General features: G+C 45.7%; 1 protein-coding gene across 5 annotated transcripts in view; it reads left to right on the forward strand.

Annotated features, from left to right (window-relative positions):
* The window catches only part of COBL (cordon-bleu WH2 repeat protein), a 273,155-nt gene that overhangs the window by 39,865 nt on the left and 213,759 nt on the right, over window positions 1-19,531 (forward strand). Inside the window, exon 1 of one of the 5 annotated variants that reach the window (XM_036863047.1) lies at window positions 544-753. The exons of the other annotated variants lie outside the window; for them this stretch is intronic. The gene's annotated coding sequence lies outside the window, so the exon portion shown is untranslated. Of the gene's footprint in view, window positions 1-543; window positions 754-19,531 lie in introns of those variants that run through there. 5 annotated transcript variants of the gene reach the window in all.

Here is a 19,531-nt window from a genome sequence, read left to right on the forward strand (position 1 = left end):
CTTTAAACAACATGATCAAAATAGTTAGGTCCTGGGGAGATGAGCAGTTTCGGAATACCAGAATCACCTCTTGGGTAGAGTATTCCCGAGCTGGCAGAACCGCAGTGAGCTGCTCACCAGAGGGCAGCCCACCAGCTCCAAGGACAGTCGTGTGTTTTTGAGAAAGTGCTAAAGAAACTGGATGAAGAGGCACCGGGAGACTGAGGTTATAAGGCTGGCACGTCCAGATCCCGAGGGCTGTGTGCCCTTGAAAGCCTTTTGGATTGTATCCCACAGGTCGGGAGTTGGCACACTTTTCTGTAAAAGGGCCAGGTAGCACATGTTTTCAGGTTTTTGGACTGTATATCTCTGCAGGGGCCCACTCAGCACTGAGCTTACATACATAAGTGTTCAGTATGTAAAAAAACAGGTGTGGCTGGGATCCACTAAAGACTTATTATCCGATAAATAATGGACACTAAAATTTGAATTTCATGTAATTTCACATGCCGTGGAATATTATTCTTATCTTGCTTTTTTCCCTCAACCATTTAAAAATTGTAGAAAATATTCTTAGCTTGCTGACCACAGGAAAACACGGGACAGGAATTTGCCGACCCCTGAGATGGTCTGTCGCTGCCGTCTGCGGCCGGAGTTGAACCAGAGGAAGCCAGGCCAAGTCCACTGTTGACGCCCATTGTTAGTGTACCTGCTCCTGGACGTCTTCATTGTGGTCCATCCTTTTTAAGGACCTGGATATAAGTCTCACAGAAGGTAGGCTGAGGTTCATGAAGTTGATCAGATCACAACACAGAGCTGTCTTTCCATCTTCTTGCTACTTTCTTCGCCATTATTGGCTCATGCAAGAGGTTCTCAAAGTCTGCTCAGCGTCAACCAGGATGCCTTTTAAATATTCAGGAATCAGACTCTACTAGGGAATCCACATTTATCAGATGCCCTCTAGGTGGTTCATAATTTATACACCAAAGCTTGTGGACCAATGCACTGAACCCCCTGCACGGCCATGAACCAGACCTGTTGGGTCATCCCATGAGGATTTCTGGGACGAGGACGTCCCATGGATAAATGAATCCCATAAAGATAAATGGGATTTAGGTTGGTGCCAAGGAGGCCTGTCTATAGCTAATGAGCTCCCATAGTATCTCTACTGAAATAATTAAATTTTACCAAAAATTAATAAGACTTAAATCTTGGGATCACACATATACACACTCGCAGATTTCTCAAATCTGCTAGTCTTCTGTGTTTTGGTTTTTTTTCTTAAGTTGAACAATAAAATGCATGGTAGGCACATAGTAAGTATTGAGTAAATTGCCATCAGTTAATACTGAGGAAGACCTTTGGGGCTCAGATCTCCGTTTGTGTATCTTTCTTTTTCTCTATTTATTTTTTCCCCTTTCAGCACCCTATTTTCTCTAAAAATACTCTCCCAGTAAACTCCAGTCTCACGACAGGATCTGACAACGGTTATTAACTTTACATTGGTATGTTATTTCTCCCCAGAATATTTGCGTTTGCATTATTATCTCTATTTATCCAACGACAAACACTGTCTCTTTCAGAAGTAAGCCAAGTGCAAGCAAGCCAGATGTTTCTGTACGCTGCCAAAAATGCACCCTGCGTTCCCTGACCCTCTTTTCCCCACGAGACTCTGGAGAACAGTACTGGCACATAGTAGGCGCATCATACATGTCTGAATGAATGAGCATATTGAGGAAATTCAGTACTCTAACCAAGAATGTGCGTCTTTGGAGGAGATCTTGTTTTGAAGTCTTTCTGGAACGGAACTACTGCTATTCACCACCTCAGGGCCAGTGCTGGCTCTGAGCTTTGCAACACTGGGGCTGTATAAAGAAGCCTTTCTAGAGGAAATGTTTTCTCTTCCTCTCTTCTTAAAAGGGTGCATTTTATTTTGCTCCAAGGAAGCCGCATGTGCTCAGACGGGTGTCCAGGGGGAGCTACCATCCACAGGTTATGCTTGGCAACAGTGTTTCTAAGACAACACAGGTGCTTCCAAACCTAAGTCCATCTCGGAGGGCGTATAAATAGACTTCAGATGGAAGTGTGCGTGTTGGAGATATTTTGGTTCCTGTCTATTTTCCTGATTTGCTGACTTGATTAAATCCAGATGGGGGGAAAGAGAAGCTGCACACCAAGGGGGCTTCTGAGGAACTCCTTCTGTCCTGTGTGGGTACAGCTGTCCACTAGCTTAGGGTTTTCTCTGGGGCTTTTTCCTACCACATTTTCATTCGGGGGCGACAGAGCATACCTTGTTTCTTGACCCAAGATTCTTTGATGAGGAGGGCTGGTAGAACTGTGAACATCTATATTCTAACTGCATCTCGAAACAAACTAATAGACAGTGTCTATAAAGAAACTATAAAAATACTCTCCCTTTTCTGACTCTGGCTATCACAAAGTCAAAGATTATTATGGCGAGCCAGAGTCACAATTGCATTTACTGTGGTTTAAGTGAAGTCTTGTCTGTTCGCCTGGAGGAAACCATGAAACAGAGGCGCGTGGAGCTCTGGGGAAGGTCTAGCCAGGTCTCCTGACCCTGAACTCCCATCCTGCCCTGCATGGCGAGCTGCCTGGACAGGCCCTGACCCCCTCCAGATCTGCACGCCTGCTCCCCTTCCTGGCCCAACTGCTCAGACAAGGGACTCTGTGTGTGACAGCATCTTGTCCCCCATGTCACGAGCACATGACAAGCCCTGGCTCCCTCCCATAATGAGCATCTCTCTCCTCCTTCCCTGGGGTCACTGATGTAGGACGTGACTTAGGATCCACTTGCTGTGAGGATAAAACTTCCTTCCTCCTGCCCCCCTGGGTTGCTTGGAGACACAGGACCAGCCTGAAGTGACACTGAGCAATTAGCTTGTCACCAAGCCACGGGCAGCCGGGTACCCCCTGCTATCTCGTGTCTGTGCCCCTCCCCCCACCTCACTCCGATCCCCCCTTGCTCTTGCTTCCTTGGGATTTGCACCTAAACTCAAGCTCTATTTTGAGGGGAACCTAAGACACCCCGTGTTCTTAATTCCTCATCTGGAAAAAGGGGTTATGATACACCTGCTTCTAGAGTTGTGAAGAGCCCGTAATTTTTTTTTTTTTTTTTTTGAGAGTTATGTTTTATTCAGCAGGGATTTTTAGGACTTCAAGCCCGGGAGGCAGAATCTCAAGTAACCCTGAGAGAACTGCTCTGAGGAGACGAGGGGGGAGCCAGGATATATAGGAGTTTTGCAACAAAGAAGAGCCCGTAATTTAAATGTATACGGCACCTCACACACAGTGAATACTTAACTTGGAGCTATTATTATTAATATTTCTTATCATTTTGTGAAAGTGTGATAGGAAAGGCTATTCTTGAGGAAGACTGAAAGTTCCGTCCATACTCTGCTGTCATTGGTAAATTCAGAGGACACTGCTTGGGCAGAGGTGCTGTTTCCTACAGGGAATGGTTACCATGCTGTAGGCTGTACTTGGTGAATTCTCCTTTTGGACAGATTGCTAGGGACATTGGCGCTGCTTTCTTCCATTCCTGGCTCTGTACCCCTTGATTGGAATAAAACCCCTGGTTGCATCCTGGGGGGATGAAGGAAAAGTTTCCTTACTGAGGATGGGCAGGAATGATGTCCCAGATGCCACACAGTAGACACCCTGCCCTCTGGGGAGGGAAGCGAGCTGTCCAGGTCATCGTGTCGCTGCCGCCGATATCACTTGCTCATTCTTAGAGGAGCAGAGGACCCGTGTATGTCCCAGCGTGCCTGCCTCATGATCCATTGGGTTTGGGGAAGGAAGTATTTAATTTTTGTCTTATCCTTTCCAAAGTTTTATGTCCGTGCAACTTCTGTAATGTTCACAGTACACTAGTAATGTGTCTCTATTTATAATAAATACATACAGAAAAATGGAGCCCGTGCTCCCAGCCTGAGTGGCTTCACCCTTGTGGCTGTCTTGCGCCCCCCTTGCATGTGCGCATCAGGAGAGCCCGGCCACGCCTCAGGCCGGGTGGACACCCAGACAGGGGCCGGGAGAAGGTCCTTTATGCAGGGATTTACAGCAGGGGACTGGGAAAGCGTACCAGGCTTGGCATCGTTAAAGAGGTAGAAATAGCAATGGTTTCAAAATTGTTTTCCGAAAAATCCTACTTAAGTAAATAAAATAACTCTTTACGTTGGAGGTTTTCCTTCAAACATTGACCTCTGTGTGGCCTCCAGCTTCCTGTGGAAGGAGAAATAGTGGCAGACGGAGATTTTTAAAAAGCAAGAAGGTGTCTTGGCCACCTTTGGGGCTTATTCTAAGCACCTATGGAAATCCTGACCATTGTGCCATTTTATGTGTGTGTGTGTGTATATATATATATATATATATTAATATTTATATATAATATATAAATATATATTAATATATTATAATTAATTATAATATATAATTAATATATATTAATATACAAATATATATTTTAAATTTTTAATCATGTTATTCAGTTTAGCTTTATAATAAACCATGGGTTAAAAGTAAGAAGCAGAAGGGGCCCTGATGTTGAGATGTGAGTTAATGGGGAAGATAAAAAAGGGGCTCATTATACAAATTCGCCCTGATGTTGAGATGTGAGTTAATGGGGAAGATAAAAAAGGGGCTCCTTATACAAATTCGCCCTGTGATACTCCTCCCGAGACGGCTAAGCTGTGGATCCAAGTAAAAATGGTACGTCTCTTGGTCTAAGTGTCCGTAAAACTGCTAGTGAGAAAATACATATATGCTGCTGCTGTCCTAAAGCCTCTTCATTTTTTTCTTCCCTGGGGAGTAGGGACTGGCCTTACACATACTGCACTGTTTGTGCAGAAGTGCTTGCAAGTTGCAGCCGAAAATCCATTCCTCCCTTTGTCATTTAAAATAAGAGCCATTTGATCTTAAAAAAAGGGAAAATGTCAAACATCCAGTTCACAAGAGCAGTTTTGCCTAGAATACGTAGTTAAGTTTCAGTCTGCATTTTACCGAACATTTTGTTTCCATACAGAGAATGAAATAATACACAGAGAATGAAATAATTAATCACTTTGTTACTCATTTGCCCACATCTAAGTTGTTTCCCACAAAATGAAAACATGCTAACAGTATGCACCACTAGTTCCATAACAAGTCAAGATTTATCTTTATGTGTAATGAATATTTGTTAAGTATCATTTTCAATGATCCCCAAGGGAACTTGTCATATTGTATATGACTGTGAAAGAGGATTGTGAGTCAAATAAAATGCTGGGAAACGTGCATCCTTTGGGTCACATCTGGCCCTACGTTTTGTTGTGAGTTCAGAGCTGTGTCCTCACATGGAGGGGACATCGCGGGGATGGCTGCTGCTTTGGGATGTGTGGGTGTACATGCACCTGCGAATCCACTCTCGTGTGAATCCGCGTGGACCGTCGACCCGTGTGACTCTGAACTCCTGGTTGGAAGCAGGGAGCCTGGGCCGTGGAGGGAGGGTCACAGGCAGGCCGCCCGGCGCAGCCAGCTGTCAGGGAGCCCTGCACCCTCCTCCTTTCCTGGGCACCTCAAGGATGCCAGGGTTCTGCACGTGCATCTTGGGTCTTTGCACCGAGTTGAGTCCTGTTCCCGGGGCTGGCAAGCAGGACGTCTCCCCTCCACCTGCACGGAGCCCAGGGGCTCTGCCTGGACCTCGCTGTCCAGCTGCCGCCTGGGGTTCCTCCTGCCTTCACCTCTCGGCCGCCCTGCCTGCCCTTTCCCTGTTGGGCCGGCGCAGGGTTTGGGAGAGTGGCCCTGCTCTCCGAGCGCCCATTCCGTAGGTCTCCTCTGCCTTCACAGGGCTGCCTAATCTGTGACCCCTCGTGCCTTGTCTTTGACGTGGGGGTGGGATTGCAGACGCTGCTGGCGTCGGAAGCTGGAACAGGAGCCTGTGACTGTCAGACCCAGGAAAGTAAAGGGAAGGGTAAGATGTTCCTCTGAGGCACCCTGCTGTAGATGGACCGCGCCTGGGTTTCCTGAGTGCTGCCGTGGTTGTCAGGCACCTGACCAATGTCATGTGCCTTTCCGGGCAACTTCAAGTTAGGCACAAAAGCTGGGATGACCTGCCAGTGATGGAGAGCCCTTCCGTGCACCCTGGGCCTGGAAGGAGATAGGAGAGGCCTCAGGCCATTCCAGCCCCACCGTTGGAAAACGTCTGTCTGTCTGTCTATTTATCTATCTATAGATCTTTTATTTTTTTATCATCTATCTATGTCTGTCTATCTGTCTGTCTGTCTGTCTATATCTTTCTTCTGTGTATCATCTATCTATGTCTGTCTATCCTTCTGTCGTCTGTCTATCAGAGGGAACAGTGTAATGGACCCATCACGTCCCCTTCAACACAGCGTATTTTGTTTCATCCTATGCCCCATGCACCCCATCTGCAGTGTTTTGATGTTACCACCTCAATGTACAGTTAAAAGCATTTGGTTCATTTTGCTTCAAGTTTTAGGAACAGCTTTTTTAAACTGTATTTCCTTTCACGATTATGTGAAACAGCTGCCTTCACAGAGAGTGCCCTCGGTCTTGGTCCGGCTGCAGAGTTCCTCCACTGCGAGACCCTATCATGGTCTGTGTAAACTGCCTCCTAGGGATGGACGTTGAGTGTTCCTGCTGTCACTGTCATGAGCCGGTCCCCACAGAACTGCCTGTGTGCACGTCCCCTCCTGCCCCGCACTTTGATTCTGAGAATCCGAGAACCTGGGGAAGGTGTCATTTAGACCCACAAAGCATCTTAGGGCGGTTGGGCTCAGACAGCCCCGCATGGGGACCCCAGTTCCGTCCTTGACTAGTCACGTTGTCGCTGGACAGCAGCTCACCTCAGGCTCATCTTTTACAGAAATGGGAGTAGTGCACCTCCCTGTGGGCTGCTACGAGGGTGAAACGCGGAGCTGGGTGCCGGGGCCCATGTCACACGGCTCAGCATCCCCGAAACACCGCTCCTCCCCTCCCCTCCCCTCCCCTGGTCTGGAACAGGACGGCGCTTGCTGTGTCCGAGGGCTCTGCGCAGGGAGTCCTTACAGATGTCTGGTGGTTGCCAAAAAGGCGCTCAGTGACAGTGGGACTGTGTCACCGGCAGCAGTGCGATCCAGCCAAACTGGTCTGCCTGGTCCTCTCCTGGCCCTTAAACCTGCAGGCAGGCCAGGAGCTGAGACCTGTTACACCTGGGGATGCCTTCCTCCTCACAGTGCTGGGGTTTCACCTGAACGCACAATTTACCGGGAGAGCGGGAACCTCTAGCTGCTGTGTGGAAAGACGCTTAGACCAGTTTACCTTAAAAAAAAAAAAATGTTTCTTCTTGCCATTATGAACAATTTTTCCCAACTCATTTCCAGCATCAGCCCCTGTTACCCTTAATCCTTAAACCTCCAAGTAGTTGGAAAACATGCTGAAGTCTTGACTGCATGACTCCTTCAAGATGCTCTTGGGTGGTGACGTGGGCCTGTCTCATGGGGACGGGTCCCCCGTGCAGTGTAGACCTGCAGCAGACAGGAATCTAAGCCGGGGTCTAGAGATGGGGGTGTGCAGATCAACTCTGCCCCCTTCTTCTGTGGCCCAGATGGAAGCGTGACTTAGTGGACGTGGCCCAGCATAGAGGGCAGCCGGCTCCTGGGGACGGGCTGTGAGGCCACGTACCACGTGGTGCTGGGAGAGGCAGGAGTGGACGGGTCTAAGGGAGCTCGCGGATGCCCTGCGGGCTGCCCCTCGGCACCCACCCCGTGTGGACACGCCGCATGCTCGCTGCGTGGCCCAGGCCTCTCCGTGGTCCGTGGGGCGTCCGTTCTGGCCCAGGCCCTCGACAGCTCAGTCCTGGCCTTGCCTCGAGCCTCAGGCGTTTCCTGGGCACTCTCCCATGTGCGCCGTGGCCAAAAATAATATTTCAACCACCCTTATCCCATCCTTTAGCCTCCCGTTTCCATCAGTGTTCCCCCGAGTGCAAAAGCCCCACGGCGTCAGGTCTGTACGTGTCCCGGAGGCCCTGGTAGGGGCTCTCTCGGTCCTCCCCGAGCGAGGGTCGGCTTCTCTTCATCCAGGTCCCAGGACGGACCCCCCCATCACTCGTTAGCATCTGAACGCACGTTTATGCTTCAGTCACTCTGCTCCTTGTGTGATGGTGAGAAGGAGCTGGTCCCCACTGCGGACCCCAGATGCCCTGATTCCCTGGATCCTTCCTTGGCCTCCCCACCCCCGGTTCTCCTCACCACCCCCCGCCCCCGCCCTCCTCTTCCATTTACTCTGTCCTCCTCATGTGCAGTCGGCGTGACCCGCGGGGCCATCCTCCCTGTCAAGCAAGGGGGGGGTGGTGTGTAAGTCACCATGAATTCCTCTAATCACTTCTTACCACGTCAGCTTTTCTTCCTAAATATTTTGTCACATTGACACATCCTTAGTTCAGACAAAATCAGCCCTGGTGTTTATGGACGTCTGTAGCACTTTCCTAATTCTGGTCTCACCTTCATGCATGCATTTAATAGCTATTTATTGTGGACATGGTAGTCCCTGGTGTCTTATACCTGGGATACAGCCGTGAACGTGGTAGGCAACGCCGACGTGTTATGTTCCAGTTGGGGAGATAGAGGGTAAATACGTTAAGCCTACGTCCTTCGGGAGTGATAACTGACGTGTCACAGAGAGTTGTCAAGGGCTGCTGTTTGGATGAGCTGGCAGGCAAGCGTCTTTGAGGAGGTTCCCTCGCACACAGAGCTCAGTGAGGGAGCAGTGAGCCACGCCAGGGTCGGGGCAGCACGTGCAGATGTCCTGGGGCGGGGCTGTCCTAGGGTTTCCTGTGCAGGCGCAGGAAGGCAGTGGGTGCGGCTGGGGGGAGCCAGGCTTTGGGGAGAAGGGCAGGAGGGGAGGGGGGAGAGCTGGGTGGTGTGGACCTGGCTGTGGATCTTTTCTAGAGTTTATGGGATGCCCTCAGAGGGTGCTGAGCAAAGGCGGGATGTGCTCTAAGCCCACCCTGCTCACACCTCCAGGGAAGTCACAGCCAGAGGTGAGCGCCACCTAGGTACCGCCCTGCCTGGAGGCCTCCGTGGGGCGGTGTCCTCTGTGGGATGACGTCCAGGGTCGTGTACGGGGTCCCTGCGCCTGGGTGCGCAGTGTTGGCGCCCGGCCACATCTCCCTGCAACCGCAGCTCTCCCCACGTCCGGCCGTGCTTGTCTTCTCCTCCCAGCCTGTCCCTCCCGTGGGCTGGGTGCTTCTCTACCCGGCTCTTAACACCTGCTCCGCCAGCACCTCCTGCACGGCCCCTGCAGCCACCCTCCCTCCTTAGGCAGAAGGAGCTGATACTCTTTTCTAAAAAAATGTCAAGTTGTATTTATTACCTTTCCCCCCTTTATTTATTTTTAAGTGAAGCAGAGTTGACTTACGATGTTGTTTTAGTTTCAGGTATACAGCAACGTGATTCGATTATACATACATATAAAAACCTATTCTTTTTCAGACGCTTTTCCATTATAGGTTATTATAAGATATTGAGTATAATTCCCTGGGCTATACAGGAGGTCCTTGTTGTTTATCTTTTTATATAGAGTGGTGTGTATATATTAATCCCAAACTCCTAATTTATCCCTCCCACCCTTTCCCCATTGTTAACCATAAGTTTGTTTTCTCTGTCTGTGAGTCTGTTTCTGTTTTGGAAATGAGTTCATCTCTATGATTTTTTTAGATTCCACATATAAGTGATATCATATGGTACATGTCTTTCTCTTTGTCTTACTTCACTTAGTATGATCATCTCTAGGTCCATCCATGTTGCTGCAAATGGCATTATTTCATTCCTTTTAATGGCTGAGTGGTATTCCTTTGTCTATATGTACCACCTCTTCTTTATCCATTCATCTGTCTATGGACACTTAGGTTGCTTTCATGTCTTCGCTATTGTGAATAGTTCTGCAATGAACATTGGGGTGCATGTATCTGTTTGAATTATAGTTTTTTCTGGATATATGCCCAGGAGTGGGATTGCTGGATCATATGGTAGCTCTATTGTTAATTTTTTGAGGAACCTCCAGACTGTTCTACATAGTGGCTGCACCAAATTTACATCTGGAGCTCCAAGGGCACTTGGTGTGACCCTTGGTCATGGCACAAGCCTGTTGCTCTAGTAAGTGTCTGTCTGTCTGTGTCCCATTAGCAGGCAAATTGCACCAAGAAGGGACCACGTCATCCTTGGTTGGCATTACCCAGATTCTACCCCAGAGACCGACCCATGGAAGAGAAGTAGTGAATGTCATTGGAGTAAGGGAATTAAGAAAAATCAGGCACCTCTCTCCCTTTTCATTTCATGCAAATTTTAGATATTACACAGTTCTATAAATAAGATATACAAGAGCCATTTCTTTTAGATGTTTGAAAATACTATATTGGTTTTTAACTGTTAAAGAATTATACTCTTTTAAATATAACATACTATCTTCATTTGTTTAGGATAATAAATTCTAACTATTTTTATTGAGTAAAAGCAGTGACTGAAAATGTTGTTTCTCGTTATAAAAATACATCTCAAAGAGAGCTATCTTATTTCCAGGAAAAGTAATTTCAAAATTAGCAAATAAGTACATTATATTAGAGGTAAATAAATAATGCATTTCCTTTGTTATATCAAATACACAGTGTCCTGAAGGATTAGTTTTAAAGTTTAATTTCATTAATCAACATGTTTCTCATTGATTATTGATGCCTAACTGAAAAGCTTTTCTTATAGGAATAGAGAGGGGGAGATTTGATCAGATATGAGTGGATTCTTAGTACTTTTGTTAATGTATATATTTTTCTTTAGATCAAGTTATTTTGCTAAACACTAAAATGGCTTCCATTCCTTTGCTTTCATATTTTGTATAATTAATGCCAAATATTAGCAACATTTTTTGAAGACATAATTTTAACTGAAATATGTGTTATCTATACGTTTTATACATGTGTGTACATTATAGATCTATCTATAGTAATCCCATAATAAATAATTGGTTGAAAGCATATTCAACCAAAATATCAAGTTTATAAGCCTGCCTTTCCTGTAAGGAATAAACCTTTGCATATTGCTTAGAAGTATTCTGGATTTACCAAATTAATTCCCTATTTCATAAAACATTGGTGGTGCTTTAGATGTGCCATCTTTTACCCTCGATCAAGCCAACCCAGGAGGCAGGTGCATATGAGACTGCCTTGTTTGGACTCTGAATGGAATTGGACCTTGCTTGGTGTCAAGGTATATGCTTTAGTGAGGGGAGGAGCAGTTGCTGGAAAACTGTTAGGGTGTTTTTTTCAGCGTGTCGTTAGGGACACAATTCACTTTCAACACTGTATTCTCACCATGAGGTCCTGCAGAAAAGTGGTCTTCCAGGTCCACCTGATTTGGGACATGGAACTTTGAATCTGGCTGTGCTTGCCATCTTTACTGTGCCCACGGGGAAGCTCAGAGCCTTGGCTGGCTACTGTAGAGAGCTGCAAGGGACACGGCATCCTCATCCTTGTTTAGGTTCTGTTCTTCTGGCCTTCCTCATCCCCTCTTAAAATCCTGTGTGTGTTATGTACAATATAGTGAATGAACCAGGAGAGTCAGTGAAGGAAACCTTATCTCTGCTAAGGTCCTGTATGTGGAGTCCCAGGTTGATGGAAAGCAGTGATCCTTCACTTTACACAATAACGCAGGGAAACAGGATGTCAGGAAGGAAATATTTCTGAGTTAAACAAGGCAGTGAAGTAATACAGCTGCTCGTTAGAGCACCTGTTGTCTTTTTAGCAGTTGGGGACCTTCCTCCAGTCCCATAACGCCTCTGAGCTTTCCCTTCCCTGCTAGTCTGTGGGGATGGTCCCCACTCCTCCTGGGGTCGTCCTGAGCGCGGAAGACACTGGAAACCATCTGTGTGCTGGGGAGGGTGCACACAGAAGGGCTCCCTGGGGAGATGAAGGTGAGTCTGATCCAGGTGATGCTGCTACTAGGGGGCCAGCACCCCTGCTTCCTTTTCCGGGGGATTCTAGCTTCTCCAGAAACACGCAGAACCCTGTTGGTGTGGTCACTGCCTTTCCATCATGCTCTAAAATTGGCTGCTGCCTGCGAGACATTGTGTGTGCTGAAAGGCCCAAAGAGTGGGCTTTTCGGACACACAAAGCCTTGCTTGTGGCACAGAGAGCTGGCTTTCAGAGGTCCTGAGGAAAGCATGGCTGGAGGGGGCTCCTGCAGGGAATTTCATGGCAAGACCTTTTGTGCCTCAGCGTCAGCCCTTTGGTTCCCTCCAGTATATACAGATCGAGAATGCTCATTTGTTTGAGTCCTGGAAAGTCATACCCAGGGCGATCTGGAGCGGGAGTCAGTTTGAATGGCTGGAGTCCTGGGTGCGCTGCCTGGGAACACTCCCGCCTTTGTGCTTGGACCCGCTGGACCACTGCCATGAAATCCCGGGGTCTCAGCTAAGCCGTGCAGCCCTCCAGAGCGCATTTCAGAGATCCTTTTCGCTGCGGGTGTGTCAGAACGAGGAGTAAAAATAGCTGCCAGACCCTGGGGGTGGAGATGGCTACGTGCCGGCCCTGGGGTCCAGGCCACTGGCCGCCTTGATGCTGCAGTGTCTACACAGCGTGGGCCGTCCTGCTCTGCAGGAGCTCAGGGGACAGAGCAGGGACTGAGCCATGATCGGGGCTGGCCAGCTGAGTGAGGAAACCTCCCAGGCCAGCGTTGTTCCCCAGTTGGTGTAGGGACAATCGTGCCCACCTTCACGTGGGGTAAATTTCACCAGATGACATCCGCCGAGTGCCTGGCTCCCGGCTGCCAGGTGTGCTGTGAGCCCCTCCGGCCCACCCTGGAACCTGCGGGCCATGTGTCCTTGCAGCAGGGAGGAGATCTCAGCGGGGGTGGGGTTCCCTGGTCCAGCCCCCGCCATCGCCAGAACAGGCTCAGAATTCTTGTCTGTTCTCTTCCATGGCTGAGCCCGGGCCCCACCAAAGCTCTGGCATGTTACTCCATGGGTCAACCTCTCATAAGGATGACAGGCAACTGGTCTACCCTCAAATCAGTGCATCCCTGGACAGTGCCACTTATTACTGTTTTCTGTCGTCTGTCTGGTTGGTAATCACGTGGTGAAGAGGAGATGCAGGAAAGGCCACAGCATGGCTGTGTGACTCTTTCCCCAGAGAATGATGTGTGGAACTCCACTCGAACTGGCTGAATGTTTGCTGTACACCCAGCGGTGTCCCGGGCAATCTTACAGACATTTTCTCCCCTAGCCCTGACTGTAGTACGAGGTAGCTAGGATGATCCCTCTTTTAATTACATCTTGCATCTTAAACATTTATTTTAAAGCCAAAGAATCTGGCATATGCTAAATAGCAGGGTCAGAAATAGAATAAAATATTCAGATTGATTCAGGCTTCACATGTAGGCAGCACTTTAGTTTCTTATTCGTTTTAAGAAATATATGTTTGGCTAACAGCTAGAACTATCCACAAGGTACTTTTTAATTCGGGGCGGGGTGAGAGGTATGTAGAGAGATTGAAGTCAGTTACAAGTAGTAGCCTTTTAAATATGGTTAGAGCTTTTAAACATTACTCAAGGACAGAGAAAGTATTAGACCAGCCACCTTTACCGAGGTCTGAGGACAGTCATTAGAAAGTGTAAAACAAATTGAGGTCAGCCTCCCAAGGGCTGCTTGGTGTTTTCACCTTACATACACCACCTCCCCCCCCCATGAGGTCAGATGGTGGCTTTGATGTTTGTGAATGGAACAGGGTCACAGAGATGACTCCGTCTGGCTGACAGACTCATGAGAACTCAGTAGGCCACTTTCTGGAGAATTGTAGGCAGTCGGAGTTTCTAACATCTAATGTGGAAGAGTCATGGAGACGATAATTTCCACTTGATTCCTCAAAGAAGGGAAAAGGGGGATGGAGGGAAAATGGCAGGAGACCCAGGGTTACACGTGGTATTATTAGGATTCTCTTTGAAGCTTGGACAGTTAGTTTGTTTTGATTTGACTTAATTCAAGTTGCACATTAGATGTTGAAGTTATTGTTTTGTTTGTGTCTCCATTTACATAAATTAACAGTGTATTTTCTCTTATATACAAGTTTGCGTTTAGTTCCCAATTTAACACAAATGGTACTTAATTCCACAATGGAAGGATTACAGTTTAATCACCAGAAATTATATGCCTCCCATCCTGCCCTTTTGTACAAAAAAGTTATTCACAGTCTCACATCATCTATTGAAATTACTTTGTATCAGCACCCGCCCACCCCAAAAAAAAGGAAAGGGAAAAATCATTATGAACTGACATGGAGCAATTCCCAGTAATCATAGTGAAATGAAAAAAACCCATGGAAACCATTCATGGTGTCCTACTTTTTGTGTAAGAAATAAGGGGAAATGAGGGTACACATACATTTGCTTTCTTTGCAAAAAATTAAAATAGCAGGAAGGATGGAGGTATGTGGGGATGAAGTGGGTAACATAAAAGCAGGAGTGAGACTTTGTGAATGTTCCTTTTTATGTGGTTTTGATTATGAACCACAGAGTGTTTTATGTATTCAGAGAACAAACTAGTATCAAAGAGGAAAGAAGGAAATCATAAAGTCAAATAGAAACAGAAACGAATGAGCCGAACTCCATAAATTTGGTAACACAACCACCCAGAATAAAGACTTTATTCTGATAATTTTTGAACAGAGTATTCTGACTATATGTCTTTAGTGAAATATATATATTAAGAACAAAAGAAGTGGCAAAAAACTTGGGGCTTTAGCTAGTTCAATTATAGTTGATAGTGGTGTTGCTTTTGTAATTCTGAAATGATTTTGTAGCTATTGCAGGACAGCGCAGAAAAATCAAATGTATTGATGTTATTGGGCACTGAGGTTGTAGGTGAAGGAGAAGAGGGCTACATGTGGTATGAATATTCTCTCTCTCTCTCTCTCTATATATATATATATATATAGAGAGAGAGAGAGAGAGAGAGAGAGAGAAAGAGAGAATATATATGTATATACATACATGTATACATCACTGTTTTTACATATACAAATACATATGTATTTATATGCATAGGTATATGTAACAGTTACACTAACTATACTTTCCAACAGTTACACTGTACTTTCCTGCAGAGATCCTTGGAGCAACAAATTATTACAGATGTTAAGCAGGATAATCTTGTGCCAGAAAGCAAGAAAGTAGTCAAAGACATATGGAACTATGTCAAAAAAGACCCCAGAGGGCTTCCCTGGTGGCGCAGTGGTTAAGAATACGCCTGCCAATGCAGGGGATACGGGTTCGAGCCCTGGTCTGGGAAGATCCCACATGCCGCGGAGCAGCTGGGCCCGTGAGCCACAACTACTGAGCCTGCGCGTCTGGAGCCTGTGCTCCACTACAAGAGAGGCCGTGATAGTGAGAGGCCCGCGCACCGCGATGAAGAGTGGCCCCCGCTTGCCGCAACTAGAGAAAGCCCTCACACAGAAACGAAGACCCAACACAGCCAAAAATAAATAAATAAATAAATTTATAAAAAGAAGACCCCACAGTTGGCTTGACGGACCTTCTACTGACAAGAATAATTATAGTAATAGATTACAGTGTATTCAATTTTAAAAATTCCTAAGTTCATAGTGTTAGTCGAAGAAGAGAGAAGGGAGAAATGTCAGCTGAATAAATTCAGAAGAAACAATTCATTTAAAACATCTCCGTTTTGCCACTTTGAAGCAGGTAAGGATCACGAGGGGATGATAAAATTGCTGGGTGAAAGTTTGTGGAACAATTGGGCGTGCACACATCCTCCGCATGGCCCCGCAAATCGCCTGCTACTTACAAAGGGAAAAGCGTCACTTTGCAATGGAGCAGTCTGGGGATGAGGCCCTTAACCTAGTGCTCATAACCCAACTCCTCCAGTACTGGGACAACCTGACGTCATGTGCCTCCTCGTGTAATGCCATGGGAAATGATCAATACTCCTCTGTAGCATTTTTGCCAGGACAGTTTTTCATCTGAATCTCATGATGAAGAAACAATAGGACATACTGAGAACATTCTTCAAACAACTGCAGTGAAGTCCTCCACAGAATTCAATGTCATAATTCTAAAAGTCATGTGGAAATGCAAGGGAACCAGAATAGGCAAAACAATCTTGAAAAAGAAGAACAAAGTTGGAGGACTCACACTTTCCAATTTCAAAACCTACCACAAAGCTCCAGTAATCAAGCCAGTGTAGTCAGCCATATGGATAGACTTAGAACAATGGAACAGAATTGAGAGTCCAGAAGTAAACCCTTACATTTATGGTCAGTTGATTTTTGAAAAGGGTGCCAAGTCCATTCAATGAGGAAAGAATAGTTTTTCAACACATGGTATTGGAATAACTGGATAACATGCAAAAGAACAAAGGGGGATCCCTTACTTACATGACACACAAAAATTAAGTCTAAGTGGATCATACACCCAAATGAAAGAGCTAAAACTATTAAACTCTTAGAAGAAAACATAGAGTAAATCGTTATTGGTCTTGGGTTAGGTAAAGCCTTTTTAGAAATGACACCAAAAGCACAAGCAAAAAAAAAAAAATTAGATAAATTAGGTTTCATAAAAATTTTTAAAATTTGTGCTTCAAAGACTACCATCAAGAAAGTGAGATGACAACCCACAGAATAGGGGAAAATATTTGCAAATCATACAGTTGAGAAGGACTTGAATCCAAAATATATGGAGAAATCTTACAACTCAACTATAAAAAGATAAATAACCCAGTTGAAAAATGGCCAGAGAATATCTGCAGACATTTCTCCAGAAAAGATGTCCAAATGGCCAATAAGCACATGAAAATATGCTCAGTGTCATGAGCTATTAGGAAAATGCAAACCAAAACCACAATGAGATAACCACTTCACATTCCCTGGGATGGCTGTAGTAAAGACAGACAACAACAAGTGTTAAAGACATGGAGAAATTGGAACCTTCAGACATTGCTGATAGGGGTGTAAAATGTTGCAGCCACATCGAAAGATGGTTTGGCAGTTCTTCAAAATGTTAAGCATGGATTGAGCATCTGACACAGCAATTCCAGTCCTAGGTGGGAACATAGGAAACCATATGTCCACGCGAAAAAATGTACGCAAATGTTCATGGCAGCATTATTCATCATAATCAAAAAGGAGCAGTGATAAATTTGTAGGCACAAACGGCTTTGCTCTGGTCATCGTGAAAGCTACCCGGGGGGAGAAGTTCTCTGAGTGTGTATCCCCCTGTCACCTGCTGGCTGGATACAGGCTGGTGCTCTTTGGAGAGGGGAGAGCTTTGTGCATCCGCCTGCCGGTCCGTGGAGGCTTAGGAAGGGAGTGTCGATCCTGCATTTCATTTTATTTTAATTTAATTTTGTTTTGTTTTACTCTATTCTATTCTGCTTTACTTTTTTTTTAAAGGAATTCCTTTATTTTATTTATTTATTTATTTTATTTTATTTTTGACTGTGTTGGGTCTTCGTTTCTGTGCGAGGGCTTTCTCTAGTTGCGGAGAGCGGGGGCCACTCTTCATCGCGGTGCGCGGGCCTCTCACTGTCGCGGCCTCTCTTGTTGCGGAGCACAGGCTCCAGACGCGCAGGCTCAGTAGTTGTGGCTCACGGGCCTAGTTGCTCTGCGGCATGTGGGATCTTCCCAGACCAGGGCTCGAACCCGTGTCCCCCGCATTGGCAGGCAGATTCTCAACCACTGCGCCACCAGGGAAGCCCCTGTTTTACTTTATGTTACTTTACTTATTTACTTTACTATTTTATTTTAATTAAAAAATTTAATGTAATGACTTACTTTATGTTATACCATTTTATTTGAGCTATGATTGACATGCAACATTGTATTAGTTTTAGGTGTACAACATAGTGATTTGGTATATGTATACATATTGTGAAATGATCACATTAATGAGTCTAGTTAACTTCCATCACTGCATGTCATTATCGTTTTTTTTCTTGTGACGAGAACGTTTAGGATCTACTGTCTTAGCAGCAGTTCTGCATTTTACCTGATGTTCCTCTCCTGGCTGGTGGGGGGCAGGGTGCAGGTCCGGTGACCGGGCAGTGATCCCTGGGAGCCCCGTCATTGGCTTTCTGATGAGTGAAGGAGCCTCATCAGGGCGGCGACAAGGGGACAATAGATTAAAGCTCTTACTGAGGGCAAAAGTCAGAGCATAGAAAGGGAGAATCAGAGCAAATAAGGTGGTGAAGAAATGTGCTCTGCTTTCAGCAGGAAGTTACCAACTTTATTACTTTAGGAAAACAGTGTAAAAGGAGTGGCATTGGAATCCTGTATGATGTAATTCAGATGATCTGCCATTGAAGAATTTAAGAAAAATTCATCTCAGGAGCCCTCACTCCACCCTCTGTTAAAGCATGATTCTTTGTGTAAAAATGCATTTCCATTGTTGCCCACACCTAAGTTGAGACTATCTCTAAAATAAAGATAATAACATTTCAAATTTGTCTGCAATATTTTACAAAGTTTGCATGGGAACATCAACTGTTTTTGTTGTCAAACTTAAATTTCAGGAATTTACATAATATTTACACTGAATTCACATTCAGCTTTTTGGGCATCTGTCCTGCTAGAAGGGTGATGACGGAATTTCCAGGATGCCTTGTACTTTTCTTGTTTGTTGTTTTCACCTCACTCCCTTCCCTATCAAAGGCTGTCTCCTGGGACACCGCAAAACCTGCTTTTCGGTTTGCAGGTCCCACGTCTCCCGATGGACAGGTGTTTCTGTCACCACCTCCCTGCCTCGTCACCTGTCAGAAGTAGACTGAACATCGTCCTGTATCTGAATCTGATACGGGACATCCATTAGAGATAAGAGATAAATGGTTGGAAAGTTGCATCATTTCAATGTATTAGATAGGTACAAAAGCAGACTTGGGTAAATAAATACTATTTTAGAAAAGGACCCATTCAGAATGAGTCTGAATCAACTCAGTTTATCCCAGTATATCTTGCAAATCTTAGACCACTGAGGGTATTACTGAAATCAGCTTGGAAAAGTGAGCTGTTCAAGGAGGTAAAGGTTGTAAAATTTCTCTTAATTAAATTTTTATTTAAGATACTTCTGTAGCCTTTGGCATGAATCGAATGATTTTCTCCTTAAAAGCGAACCTACTCACTAGGCAGCATTTTTGCGTCTATGGCCATTATTCTGTCTGAGGCTTATTGTACTTGTATGTAAAAACCTTCCTGCAGTTAAAACTATTTTTCTAATTCTTCTAAATTTAAACTCTTACTTAGATATGTGTAGAGACTTGGCTAAGTTGAGGAGTCTTAAAATGGGTATAAACTGAAGGGGAGATATTCCCTATTGGTAAAACAGATGACAGTTTACCATGGGCGTTACACGCTTTCAAAATACGCATTTCTAGACTCCCCTCTCCATCTTGTGTCATCAGCTGAATGTGAGGTGAGTAAAAAGAGTGGACAGCTGACCTACAGCCCCCCTGAGAGAACCTTGCCAGGCCAGGCCTCCCGCAGGGCCTGGGCGTGTTTGTGGAGGAC

This window comes from Balaenoptera musculus, chromosome 9 (assembly GCF_009873245.2).
Source record: "Balaenoptera musculus isolate JJ_BM4_2016_0621 chromosome 9, mBalMus1.pri.v3, whole genome shotgun sequence".
Taxonomy (NCBI): domain Eukaryota; kingdom Metazoa; phylum Chordata; class Mammalia; order Artiodactyla; family Balaenopteridae; genus Balaenoptera; species Balaenoptera musculus.